Consider the following 14,568-nt stretch of genomic DNA (forward strand, 5'->3'; position numbering starts at 1 on the left):
ATGAATGTAACTACATTAGTTTGATCAGTCATAGCCTTAAAAACAATTCACTCCATTATGGAGGTTAAGACAGTTGACAATTTTAAACTAGGCAAGCAGCCCTTATCTCACGAAGCCGAGAGAAGTGTAAACAAGCAAAACGTCACAATTATATACATTTATAAGAATTTCACAGCACACAAGTCACTCACGACCCCTCCCACTTTTTTTTGGCTATATCACGTTTTAGATAGGATGTCAACAACCGCTTAAAAAATAACTGCACTATATACAGATAAGTGCATATGTATTATTTGTATTGTTATTTAATTCTAACACAATAACATGAATTGCAGTGAAACTGTTAAACAGTTACATTTATTTATACCATAGTCCAGTGTTTCCCAGGGTGCATTTAAATGCAAACTCATCCTCTGATAGCAAGAGGCGCTGTTGGAGTGGTAGAGAGATCAACTAAACACAAAGCAGCCTTCTCAAAAAACTGCTTTATCAGACATTACATGCAAGAATAAATTAAAATGACATCCATTTTTTTCTGAAGACAGTTGGTTTCCTTCAGAAATACAGTGATATAAAAACACCAGCGCTCAGTGTATGGGAAACACTGTAGTCTCATAATTGAAGTGTAAATTCTGCAGATTACATAAGTCCAGTATTGTACTGTCAGCAATTTATAATACAATTTTTTTTACATTGAGTCATTGAGCTTTTATCCAAACGACTTACAAATGAGGACAATGGAAACAAAATCAACAAATAAGCAATGATATATAAGTGCTATAACAAGTCTCAGTTAGCTTAACACAGTACAGTACACATAGCAAGGGCTTTATATAATATAATAAATAAAAAGAAAACAGATAGAATAGAAAAAATAATAAAGGCAAGCTAGTGTTAGAGGTATTTTGCTTTTGTTAATTGTATAATAAATGAAAAAAAAATAGATTTTTTTTTTAAGAAAACAAGCAGCAAATGGATAGAATGCAAGTCTAAAAGTGTTTTTTAAATTTCTTTCTTTTTTAAGAATAGAATTAGAGTAGAGAGTGCTAGAGTTAGAGGGTGAAATAAAGATGGAAGAGATGCGTTTTTAGCTGATTCTTGAAGATTGCTGATTCTGCTCAGATTGATTTGGGCAGGTCATTCCACCAGGAGGGAACATTTCATTTAAAAGTCCATAAAAGTGACTTTGCGCTTCTTTGGGATGGCACAATCAAGTAATTTTCACTTGCAGAACACAAGCTTCTAGAGAAAATGTAAGTCTGAAGTAATGAATATAGTTAAAGGGGTGCAGAACCAGTGGTAGTTTTGTAGGGCAAACATCAATGCCTTGAATTTTATGCGTGCAGCTAATGGTAGCCAGTACAATTTGAAAAACAGAGGTGTGATGTGCATTTTTTGTGCATTCGGCTCAGTAAAAATTAATCTGGCTGCTGTGGATACATTGTAAAGGTCGTAATTGTAAATAGAACTGTCAGGAAGACGTGCCAAGAGAGCATTGCGATAAAGAACAGAACAAGAGCTTGAACAAGAAGTTGTGCAGCATTTTCCGAAAGAAAGGGCCTGATCTTCTTGATGTTGAATAAAGCAAATCTGCATGACTGGACAGATTAACAATGTGGTCTGAGAAAGTCAGCTAATCATCAATCATAACTCCAAGGTTTCTGGTTGTTTTTGAAGGAGTTATGGTTGATGTGCCTTACTGGATGGTAAAATTGTGATGAAATGATGGGTTTGCTAACCAAAAGCAGCTCTGTCTTTGCAAGGTTTAGTTGAAGGGGATGGTCCTTCATCCAGCAAAAAATATCTGTTAGACTAGCTGTTATGCGAGCAGCTATCACTGGATCATCAAGATGGGAGGTAGAGTTGAGTGTCATCAGCATAGCAGTGGTATGAAAAGCCATGTTTCTGAATGACAGAGCCTAATGATGCCATGTAGACAGAGAGGAGAAGTGGTCCAAGAACTGAGCCCTGAGGCACCCCAGTAGTTAGATGTTGAGACTTGGACACCTCACCTTTCCAAGATATTTTGAAGGAACTATCTGATAGGTAAGACTCAAACCACTGGAGTGCGGTTCCTGAGATGCCCTTTGCCAATAGGGTTGACAGGAGGATCTGGTGGTTAACCGTGTCAAAAGCAGTGGACAGATCAAGCAAGTATTGAAGATTGAAGATTTGGATTCCGCTCTTGCCAGTCTTAGGGCTTCAACAACTGAGAGAAAGGCAGTCTCGGTTGAATGGTAAAGGATTAAATTTCCAATCATTAGAGGGAAGCAGACCAGTACCTCCACCTCTTCCAGTCAAACGAGGGGAGTGGGGAAAAACAAAATGATTGGTTTGATCCAAGTCTCTGTCAGGGCCATGCGATTTAGCTTTGAATGACTAATAATAGAAGTAATGAAATTGACTTAGTTTACAGCGGACTGTGAATTCCAGAGACCAATAGAAAAAGAAAGTAATATATTAGCAGACATACTCTAGGTAAAGTGTGCAGGTTGTTAGGATTGCGCTGCCTACAGTGTGTAATGCATGGTTTGTAATTGGCAGTGATAGTAGGGATATGGAAACATATAGTAACAATTTGTTATAAAAACTGAAACAGAAGAGAAATAAGTAGTTGGAAAAAAGAATCAATCAAAACAATACTTATAGCAGTACTTCTTGGTCGTCGTCTTGTCTGATGCACCATAGGCGGGAATTATTTTAATGATACTATAATGGCAGTTTTGTGATATCATTAAAGCCAGAAAACAAAAGCTGTAGTCCAAAACGAGCCATTTGTTGTAGTTCTTGAAAATTGTTTTTTTTTAAACGAAATATCTCCCTTTGGATTGGATTTAGAGATCTGTAAATTTAAAGATAAGATTTGTAAATCTTATTTATGCACAACCATACACAATACACACGGACTAAAATTCAAAAAGTGGAAAAGCATAATAGGAATAGTAGTAATAGTAAAGTATTAATAAAGTAATAATTATAAAAGATAAGCCAACACTTGCATCAGTATGTGCCACTTACAAAATCTTGCACATACTGTAAATAATATGTGAATATTGCTCATAATAACTGCAGTTGTTGGAAAATTAAATGGCTTGCAGATAAAAAAATGAAGAAATTTTTTTTTAAAAACAGACATATCACAATAGTGAATTTGTAATTTGGCAAACCTTTCTCAAAACGGATGTTTTGGTACTACATTGGCTTTGCTGGCTAGATTATTTACAAATTGTAATCTGTTACTGATTCCAAATTACATGAGAACATTTTTTGTTAATATCGAATCTATTACATTACACATTTTGAGTAATCAGACTACTTTTAATTACTTTTAGATTACTTTTGAACCGTGAATATACAAATGTGTTCCTTAATTATTAAATTATTACATTAAAATCTCAGGTCTGAGTACCCTGCATTACATGTAAATAAGAAATAACATGAATTTGTGCATTTAAATGTTTTAACAAAAAAAATCTTCCAAAAACAGTGATACAGTACATAATTACATAACACACTGAGTGATTAATTCAAATAAAAATTAATATTTTCATCAGTAGTTGTTTCAGTATTGAAATGTTGAGAAAACACTTCTTAAAATTGAAAAGATTTGTGTAAATCCAGTGGTGAAATGCTGGGAGGTCTCTAATTTTTTTTGTGTAATTATATTTGCTTGACTAGTGACTGGTCTTTATGTGAATGTCCACAAAACTGGAAGACTTTCTGAATGTATTTATCCTCGCTGGTTAGTTGAGGAGTTAATGCAGACTAAATCATTGGAGAGGTCCACCAGAGTTACACCACTGGAGAGGTAAATCACCGGAGAAAAGTCCTTTGATTTAACTGTTATCTTCCTGTATTTATGTGCAGTGATTTACAGACAAATCCTTGACTAAAAGAGATAACAATAAGTAAAAAAATATGGATATGGTCACACAAGAATCTTGCTGTGAATCCACTGCTTATTCTACTGAAAACTACAGTGTTTATGGATTAAAGATAAAAATCCCCATTTATATCTCAGAACTTCTCCAAATTTTTTTTTTTTCTTGGAATTTTAGTTACATGGTCACTGACGGGACATATTTATTGCTAAACTTGCATCACACTATGATGTGTCCACTTTCCTTTCTGGCTTGACGCAATCTAATATGTGACTAATGATTGATCGTGCTGTTCTTCACAAGACTCCCTTAGGTGTTTCAAACATTTTAGAGGGCAATAAAATAAACAGGAAATATTAGTTGTGATGACGCCAGAATTTGCAAATCCAGGTGTGATATGAGTAAGCGTCTACAGAGATTACAATCAGAAAAGAAACCAGAAAAACCACATCCATAATTAGCATGAGGTTGATGTCAGATTCGCAAAAATATGAGGCAAACTAGTCGTATTCAATTCACATATACGTAGAACTCCAGACTGAACTTGTAACAACAGTGAGATGTTTTAGTAAGAAATGACAGATAACTTTAATGGTATGACAAATAAGTCTGGTATTCTGGAATAAATTCTGGTTTTCTCAGATACTGTGTCATGTAGTTTTAGCTTCAGATGAACCAGTCACAGACTATCTGATGTGCTCTATAAGATCTAACCAGTCTGATTGGTGCATGGGTGTTATCATTAGCTGTTATCAATATCAATAGTTACCAGTAGGGCTGCTCCGATCACGATCGGCCGATCGTTATGCGCATCTCGTCAGTAAAGCCGGTTCTCTAATCAGTGGTAAATTCCATCAGGTGCATGATTTCACATAGAGCAGCTGTTACTACACAGAGCCATTGTTAACTGAGAAGCTGCGCAAATTCCACGTTCATTTTCAGCATTTATTTGCGCATCTTCTCAGTTAACAACGGCTCTGTGTAGTAACAGCTGCTCTATGTGAAATCACGCACCTGATGGAATTTACCACTGATTAGAGAACCGGCTTTACTGACGAGATGCGCATTAATGATCGGCCGATCGTGATCGGAGCAGCCCTAGCTACCAGGTGTCAATATGTTTTCACCATTTAAGATAATGAAAGGCAGTTAGGTAGCAATATCCTTAAGCAAAATTGTATATTCTTTGTTTAATGAGTTTTGTCTTTAATAAAAACTTTTCCTTCTGAAAAGATTCTAGACTATATTTGTGAGTTGTGAGCCTCTTTCTATCTAAGTGGGCAGTTCTTGGCCAGAATAAATTGAAAAGTGGACCTGATATCTATACTGTATCTGAGACTAACTCAATGAATTGGGCATGCTGTTATAACAAAGAGTAAAGTGTTTGGCTACGTCCACACAAAGCCATAGCTTTCCCTATCCAAACCGTTTTTTTTTTCTCCTTGTCTCAAGAAATATCTGTGTCCAGACAAAACTGCGAAACTGACACAAAACGATGTAGTAAACATGCCAGACCAGCATGTGTCACTGTAATTCTGCCACAGAGATACACTAAAAACAGAGAAGAAGACTTAGACTATGTGCATAAACTTTGCGTGTGGAATATACAAACGAACATGGAACAATACATTTATTCATCTGTGTTAATGTTAGTCGATAAAAAGACAATTGTTAATTTTTTTTTCATGTTTTTGTTGCTGTTACGTGACGTAGCATTGTCTGACTCGGGGCGAGATGTGGGCTGATTACGTCATCGTTTCAGAAAATATATGGATTTGCTGTCCACACAAAAATGCAAGGGTGCCGTTTTCAGATTTATCCACTCTGGGACCCAGTTTCCCAAAAAATATTGGTTTCACTCTCTAAAAACACAGAATCCATCTGGACGAAACGCCTATACGATACAAAATGTGTGCGTATACAGCTAAAAGCGTCTCTGTGTGGACAGGGCCTTAGAGAACGTACTCAAGAAGTACCCTAGTGTGTGGGGATGAGTCACAGGCTTTGAGCACCAGATATATCTGCTCAATTTGCCTCATGATACATTTCTTCTCCTTCATATTTCAAGTGCCTGAACAGTTTTAAATCCAAGTTTGCTGCATAAAAAGGATGATTAGATGTACTTTAAGTGTAGAAACACTTAAATTACAAAATTAATATACTGTAATAGAAATACCTGCAACTTTAACAACTGCAATCTTACCGTGGTGTCTGCAGCAGTCACTGCAGTGGTGGGAATGTGTTTAGGGGCCATGTTTGTGGACTGACACATCACTCAGTCCTGTGTCCCCAAGGAGACAATAACCGAACCACAACCTTTGAGGTAACGGACAGACCCGTCAACAGCTCTGCCTTAGAGGAACACCACAAAATAATGAGGAAACATTTATGCTAATAACAGTTCTGCTAATAGCTAAAATGCAACTATGCTAATATGTTTGCATTCTAAAATACAGATACAGTTGCCAGAAGCATACTATTTGTCCAAATGCTTAGCTAAATAAATTTAATGTGTAGTTGCTTTCTGATATGTATCAGGGCAAAGTTTAGAAAGCAATACAAGGTCATGTTGTATTCTCAGCTACAGCATGCATGCAGCATGCAAATTAACAGTTTTCATTTTCAGATCAACTATTGTCATAGCTGAGCAACAGTTTAAAGAGAATCTGGTTTAAGTGACTTAAAGTTGGTATTAACACAATATTACAACTGTTCATTGCATCATGGACCAGCAGTGGACCAGCAATGATTGAGCAATATTTCTTTAGCATTTATAAATCTAGTTTAATATTATTTTTTTCAAGTTTGAGACAGTGATATTAGGTAATACTTAAAAAAAACAAAAAAAAAACAGAATTAACAAAAACAATAGCATTATATTTCAAACAAGACTGATATATGATATATGTATAAAAAAAAAAAAAAAAAAAAAAATTGCTGTTCATTGTTAGTTCATGACACACAGTGCATTATTTCTATTAACACATTTAACCTCATTGTAAAATTTTAATAGGTTGGCTAAAATGTTGACTTGGCTAGATAACTAAATAACAACTTGGATGTTATTTTATTTTATATGCTGCAGGTGTGAAGGATAGCCCCCACTCAAGCCCACCAAAAGAGTGAAGATAGAACTGAAAGATCAGGTCAATTAGTATCCCTTTTGTATTTGTGTATTTGAAGCTTTGCCATCAATCTTTCCTAGCTAGCTGCCAAAACAGAAAAGTGCACACATTACTCATCAATCTGCTTCTGTAAACCGCTGATGATTCACCATTCACTCTTCAACTGAAATCGTCGAGTGAGAGCCAATCGGGTACACGAATGTGTGCGCTGGGACTAGGGATGACTCTAAGGGGTTGATTTGTACTGAGGGCTCTCACTTTTAAGTCCCACCTGTACATTTTTCCCCCTCCAACCTCCCAGCCACATCAAAGCTGCCCTGACGGAGCACTCTGGTTCAAACTTTCAGTCACACTGGAACTTTTGCCCCAGGCCACACTGACACACCATCTGTGCATCTGCCTGCCTGGTTGTGGCTGCTTTAACTTTACTGTTTCCCATCAATACAAATCCCTTTTCTGTCATCTCGCCCTGCCACGATGTGAAAGAGGGTGGCTCCAAACATAACAGTTACTGTAAGACACAACAGCCAACCCCTTAATTTCTTGAATTTGGCAGGTAGGTGACTTTTTGGGCTGTTGTATTTTGTTTCTATTATGCAGGTCATGACCAGGCAAGGTAAATGAGCTCTCGTTAAACTCTAGTTGCCTTCTTCAATAAACCTGAAGACCTATTTGGAAAATAGGCTCTTCGGGTTAATGCATTGGGTTCAAAGTTAATGTCAAACTGCTTTTTGGAATTAGTATTCATTATTTAATGTTCATTTATAACTTTATAATGACATATTTTACTTTAAAATGGCAGCACACTAGCAACTCACAACAACAACAAAAAAATAATTCTAAACACCTAATCATAGCAATACCCTGGCAACCACCAACAAAACCATAGCAATGTGGAGCAAATTTAGCCTGTTTATGTGATATTTTGTATGCAATGTGACTAATGTTGTTTTTCACCTCACACTTATTGCAGCAGAAAACATCAGATGCTTTGTAGAAATCAGAACACAGGTCTGCAATAGCTGGAGATGGATTAAAAATGGTCTTTACTGTAAGAGACACAGAAAATATTATTCAGATATTATATAGATATCATACATACAGATATCATATAACCCAGATATTGGGTAACATTAGCTCTTTTTTTTCTTAGAATCACACATGTAAAAATATAAACACCAAGGTAAATAATTTCTATGATGTCAAACTATTGTTATGAGATATTATAAGCGGTGTGCATGCATACCACAGTTCACGCCAGACAGTCAGTATGAAACTTGCCCTCTGAGCTACTTGCATTCATTTGATTTAATATAATCAAACTTTGCTCCTTTCTCAACATAACCATAGTTTCATAACAACGTCAAACTTTGGCTATCAGTTCCTTTTCTCTTTTCTTCTCTTAGTCCTAAACTTAAAATGTTTTGTAAAACTCAACCACAGGAAGTAACTGTAACCAAACATCTTACTTCCTGTCTTTCAGGGGATTTCTAGTAAGCTTAGTAAACGACGCAATTTAAGAGGTGGGAATATTTAGTATGTCATAAGGAACATTTCTGCTGAACAATTTCTCCCAGGTTTGAAGATGATCTTTATTAGAAAAAGATGTTCATATTGGTTGTAAGAATTGTCATCCTCTTATCATATTCCCTTCCCCTAAATAACATTTGAAATTCACTCATCACAATTCACTGAATGACAACTCCTTGGCCTTACACGTTAAACCATTGTGCTTTCAACAAAATTCACACCTGAAAGTTTGTGTTTTATGTTCATATTCATATTTTAAAGATTGTCCTAGCTGGTATTTTCTAATTAAAACTGTAAAATGAATGGTGATATAGACTGCCAAGCTCCAAGAACGCAAAGAAACAGCATGAAAGTACAATAAATGTACGACTGGCATGCTATATTCCACAAAAATCATGTTCGTTCAGGAATCTTGGGGTGATCCTTGGTGATCAGCTGACCTTTAAGGCTCATATTGCAAAATCAGCATCATAATGCAGGTTTGTACAACACAACACCAGGAAGATCAGACCCTTCCTATCAAAGCATGCAATGCAGCTTCACGTCCAGTCCTTCGTCATTTCTAGGCTGGATTATTGCATTGCTCTTCTGGCTTGACTTCCAACAAGTGCAATCAGACCTCTGCAAATGAGTCAGAATGCAGCAGCATGTCTTGTTTTCAATGAGCACAAGAGAGCCCATGTCACACTGCTTCTGATCTCTCTGCACTGTCTTCCAGTCTTGGCTTATGTTTTCTTTCCACCGTACCCTGTTGGTGGAATGACCTACCTAACTCCATCCAGACAGCCGAATCCCTCACAATCTTCAAGAAACAACTGAAAACTCATCTCTTTATAAAACTCAATGAAAAAAAAACAGAAGTACAAGTTAAATGTAGCCAATCTCAAGTATGAAATAACAAAGAAGCTTTGAAGTTAACTGGAATTAACTACATTTGAGGAGAGAATCGAGGCAAAATGGTCCTTATATTCATTTATTTGAAAATGCGGTTAGCAAAACAGTATTCGGATTCTTCTCCAGTGAGCCTGTGGGGGTGGCATGTGCGTAATACAAGCCTTGAGCTCCGGCTAAGTGCTATTTGCGCACGTCATTGTCTGATGAATTCATCCCAAGTGATAGGCGCATAATCTGGGCTAATGGGCTGTCTCTTAACACTTAATATGGCCCGCTAATGGGCTAAACAGCATGTATCTGGGAAGTTCTGAGGTGGTGAATGTGAATATCGAGGTGCGTTGGTGTGGGGAGGGGGGCATCCATCTGTGTCATCCATCTGTGGAATAGGCTTGTTGCATCATTGTGCATCTCCATGACAAGGATACAGGGTGTCTCTGATCAGTGGGGACCTGAACATAGAAGGTGCTAATAATATCTGAGACACAGCCGGTTGTGTTACTTTCCATGGGAGGAAAGAGTCGTGCTTTGCTCTCACCAATCATTCAGTATAAGGAGCAAAAAATAGTTTTTAGAAAGTGGGAGTGAGAGTTTTTGGAAGACAAGGAAAAGGTATTAAACTACTGTTGATAAACAATTAAACTATTGCATTCATGTAAGTTATTTTATGAAAAACAGTAAGACATGGACTTTATTAAAGTGAAAGGCTGTAACTGAAAACTGAATGCTGATACTGTACCCGCGGACATACAGTATACTCACATAAAGCAATAAACACTATATACCTAATCTTGGCTTTGTGATTGTCACAGAAATGTAAACTGTTTTATTGTACAGCTTTCCATATAAAGCTGGATATACAGGTACATATCAATAAATTAGAATGTCGTGGAAAAGTTCATTTCTTTCAGTAATTCAACTCAAATTGTGAAACTCATGTATTAAATAAATTCATTACACACAGACTGAAGTAGTTTATGGATAGCTGGCCAATCAGGGCACATCTCGCTTTTCCGACCGATGAGTTTTGTAAAATATTATGCATTTCAGAAAGGCGGGGCATAGAGGAGAAACAATAATGTACAGTAAGTGGATTTTTTTTTTTTTTTTACCTTAACACATTTTTGTTTTTAGCAACATCATATGACCCCTTTAATAAACTCTGTTGAAATGTAATTACAGTTACAGTTGAACTAATTCTGTTTGCTGACAGAAGATCAAAATATGCAAAGGGCGTGCATCTTCTCCAAACTGGACCTGCGTAGTGCTTACAACCTCATTCAGATCCGCAAAGGTGATAACTGGAAGACTGCCTTCATAACACCATTAGGCCACTATGAATACCAGGTGATGCCATGTGTTCTCTCCAACTCACCCTCCATCTTCCAATGATTCATGAATGAGGTGTTCCGGGAGTTTCTTCATCAGTTTGTCATCGTAAAATATAAGGCCAAGTCTCCATCCTTGACTCCCAATGCCATCAATGCCTTCCAGCAACTTAAGGATGCCTTTTGCACCACTCCTAACCTATCTCACCCACACTAAAAAATGCCTTTCATCGTCAAAGTAGATACTTCAACAGTAGGGGTAGGAGCGGTATTGTCACAATGTCATGGAGAGCCTTCTACACTCCATCCATGTTCCTTCTACTCAAGGAAATTGTCCATGGTGGAACCGAATTACGACATCAGCAACAGGAACCATATCACCAACAGACAAATGGCCAGACTAAGTGTAAGATCCAGGAAATTGTGCGATACCTGAGATCTTACTGCCATAGCCACCAGCATAGCTGGAGCCGTTTCCTGCCCTGGACAGAGGATGCCAAAAACTTCCTATGGGAAGGTCTGGGACTAGCACATATCCATATGCAACAGACAATGTGGAGACATAAAAGACAGGCCGATGCTCACTGTTCTAATGCTCCCCAGAACCATTTGGGTCAAAACGTCTGGCTTTCCACCAGGGTCATCCGTCTCAGGCTGCCTAGTCGCAAATGGCTTTCTCCTCTTCTGAAGCATCATTTACATTTAGCAGACGCTTTTATCCAAAGCGACTTTCAGTGCATTCAGGCTATGAATTTTTTTACCTAACATGTGTTCCCTGGGAATTAAACCCACAAACTTTTGTGCTGCTAACGCAATCCTCTACCACTGAGCAATAAGAAATATATAAAGCATAAAACATAAAGCAATATATACTATATAGCAAATCTCAACTGCCCAATCTTTTATTTTGTCACAAAATATAACTATATTATAGCATAATATAGTTACATTTGTTGGATATATAGTTGGATACATACTCGCATAGGGCCAAATATACCAGCATATCTCAACTGCTTGATTGCTTGTCATGTTGCAAATTGTAAACTATATTATTACCCAGCTCAAATCTGCTAAATGTTACTATAATGCATGGAAGTATTATAAACATTAACATCATGACATTATGTAAAGACACTTTAAAACAAAGTTTATTGTAAAAAGTGCTATATAAATACATTTTACTTGACTTAACTTGAAGAAAGAGTTGTCTGAGAAACAGGTAGTGGGGTGATACAGTGAAGTATATTAAGATATGAAGCCAAGATGCATGACTGACCATGGTTCTCTCTGGACATTCTCAAGGCCTGAGGTGATGTATCTGGGTTGATTTCAAGCTGGCAAACAAGCACCTTTGCTTTTTTATGGCGGTTAGTGCCCGCTGCAGTTGCTGCATATTGCCCAAAGAGCATATTAACACCAGCAACAATCACTATGGCATTCTCCCCTGTCAATACAATATATTAACCATGACCACAGGATGCATATAAACATTCAATGAAACATTACTGGTAATTAGAATGAGATTTAATTATAAATCCAGATTTATAATAAATGCATTTGTGACTGTTACACCCTAGGAAAATAAATTGGCTCTAAAAAACTATTCAGAAATTTAAGTCACATAAGTATGAATGCCACTGTATTTGATACAGAATATCAAACAGAATAAAAAATATCTTGCTATAGTGTCACAAACAGACAGGCACAAATAAAGAGCTGACATGAACATTCGGAAAACCACAGCGCAGGGTCAGAAGATATTTATATATATATATATATATATATATATATATATATATATATATATATATATATATATATATATATATTATTTATTTATTTATTTTTCTCATTAAAGCTTTCTTGTTAGCCCGCAACATAATTGTTCTAATTCACATCGCTGTGTTATTCACACAGGAAGCTGGGATGAATATATGGTGATCATGACACCAAACAGAGCTCTTCTTTGAGTGCTCACTGTGGTGCTAGTGGACTTCTACAAGGCTCAGCACTTAAGCTGGATCACTAAACCATGACATTTACAGTGCAGTAGGCCTTACATTTAGAGGCAGACTGGTTATGTCACCTTTCTTTAAGTCCAAGCAGCGCTACATTAAACTGGGTCTAAAATTACTCTGCGTGGGCGAGCTGGACACAGGTAGAGAGCTTCTCACTCATCCATGTCTCATTCAGAAGAGTACTTAGTGGCATTTATGTTATTTTAGGGGCTTTCAAAACTCAGGACATGCAGCAGAGCCCGGTACCCGGACCAATTTAATTTTACCTGTGTCATTTACGATGATAGAGGCAGCTCCAGTTTGCAGCATTTTCTGTCAGCTCTACATAGGCTAAAAAGAGAGAGAGACGTGGTTAACCTAAATTGCTTACCGTATTTATAAACTGAATTTTATAAGTCTGAATGCTCATTTAAAATATTTTACTGTGTTTATAAATTATGATAATAGAGACAGTACATATGCAATTTTAACACTGTAGCTTGAACATATGCCTCATTTAAATATCTAATAAATTCTAAATGACAGCTTAAATAAATAATACAATTAATTCATTACAAAAAGTAATAAGTTAAACTACAACTAACAATTTTTTTTTTTTTTTTTAGATAACTACAGTAAGGGACAACATATTTTAAATGATGTCATTATCAGATTGCAAAATGCTCTGCAAGGTGTTTCAAGATCAGAACTGAACTGCACGAAGTCCTTTTGTCTTGTTTTCAGGTAAAAATATCTAAACTTCTTCAAAGCAAGATTTTTTTTTGTTTCGTCTCTGCCTACCTAAAGAGGAAAAGCAACCAAAGATAAAAAGCTGAACTTGAGATGGTATTTTCTAGCAACTCACTGACCGGTCAAAGTTCTGCATTGCTATATCAGACCAAGCCTTCCAGATATAGCATCCCCAAACAAACGCCTCCACTCTACAAATACAACTTTAATCTCCACCTCTCTCCCTCTTTCTCTCTATGAGACGTTCAGTGGGGCAAAAGGCTTTCTTTTTTCCCAACTGGGTCTGCTTTTATCCCACACTGGTAAAGACATGCCAAGGATGGGATCCTAATCCCCAGCAGCGGAGACCCTTCACTACCTGGCTCCTGTCTTTGAAGTGTGATCTCTCTTTGAATGTTTCTGAAAGCACAGTCTATTTTTACACACTGCATATGCTTCGATATTGATTGGGGTCTTTGCACTGAAAAAATGAAGAGCTTTATAACTGGGTATCAATTGAAACTTTTTGTGTCTATGTGTACTACAGGCTATATTAATTTATTTAGGATGTTCAGGAAAGCAGGCCATATTGGGTACCTTGCACACCATGGCAGTCTTGGCCCCCATTCGTGTAGCTTGGATGCACTGATTGGCCCCTTTGCCACCAAAACCAATAAAGAACCTGTGTCCATGTATCGTCTCTCCAGCCTTGGGAAGCAAGGGGGCCTGACTAACAGAACCACATATGGGACTAGGTTGTAAAAATAAATCCACATTTAATTGTGCTTGTAATAAAATTGTCATCTTTTATTCACATTTTTCTAAACCATTTCTGTGTAACACAAAAGAACATTATTTGAAAAAAAAATCGAATTATTAGTTTTAGTTTTTTTAATTTTTATTATTATTATTAATTGTTATTATTTTATTATTATATATTTAATTGTTTTAATTGAAATATGACTTTAATTAAATGGACCAAAACAGTTGAAACATTGTTCAAAAAACCTTCTTTTGGGTTACACAGTTAAAAAAAGAAAGTCCTAAAGGTTTGAAAGTGCATGAAGATGAGTAATTAACGATAAGA

The 14,568-nt window shown here is 36.6% G+C and overlaps 1 pseudogene; it reads right to left on the reverse strand.

The window, feature by feature from the left end:
• The window catches only part of LOC132111800 (ribokinase-like), a 30,119-nt pseudogene that overhangs the window by 12,084 nt on the left and 3,467 nt on the right, over positions 1–14,568 (reverse strand).

Source organism: Carassius carassius, chromosome 31 (assembly GCF_963082965.1).
Source record: "Carassius carassius chromosome 31, fCarCar2.1, whole genome shotgun sequence".
Lineage (NCBI taxonomy): Eukaryota > Metazoa > Chordata > Actinopteri > Cypriniformes > Cyprinidae > Carassius > Carassius carassius.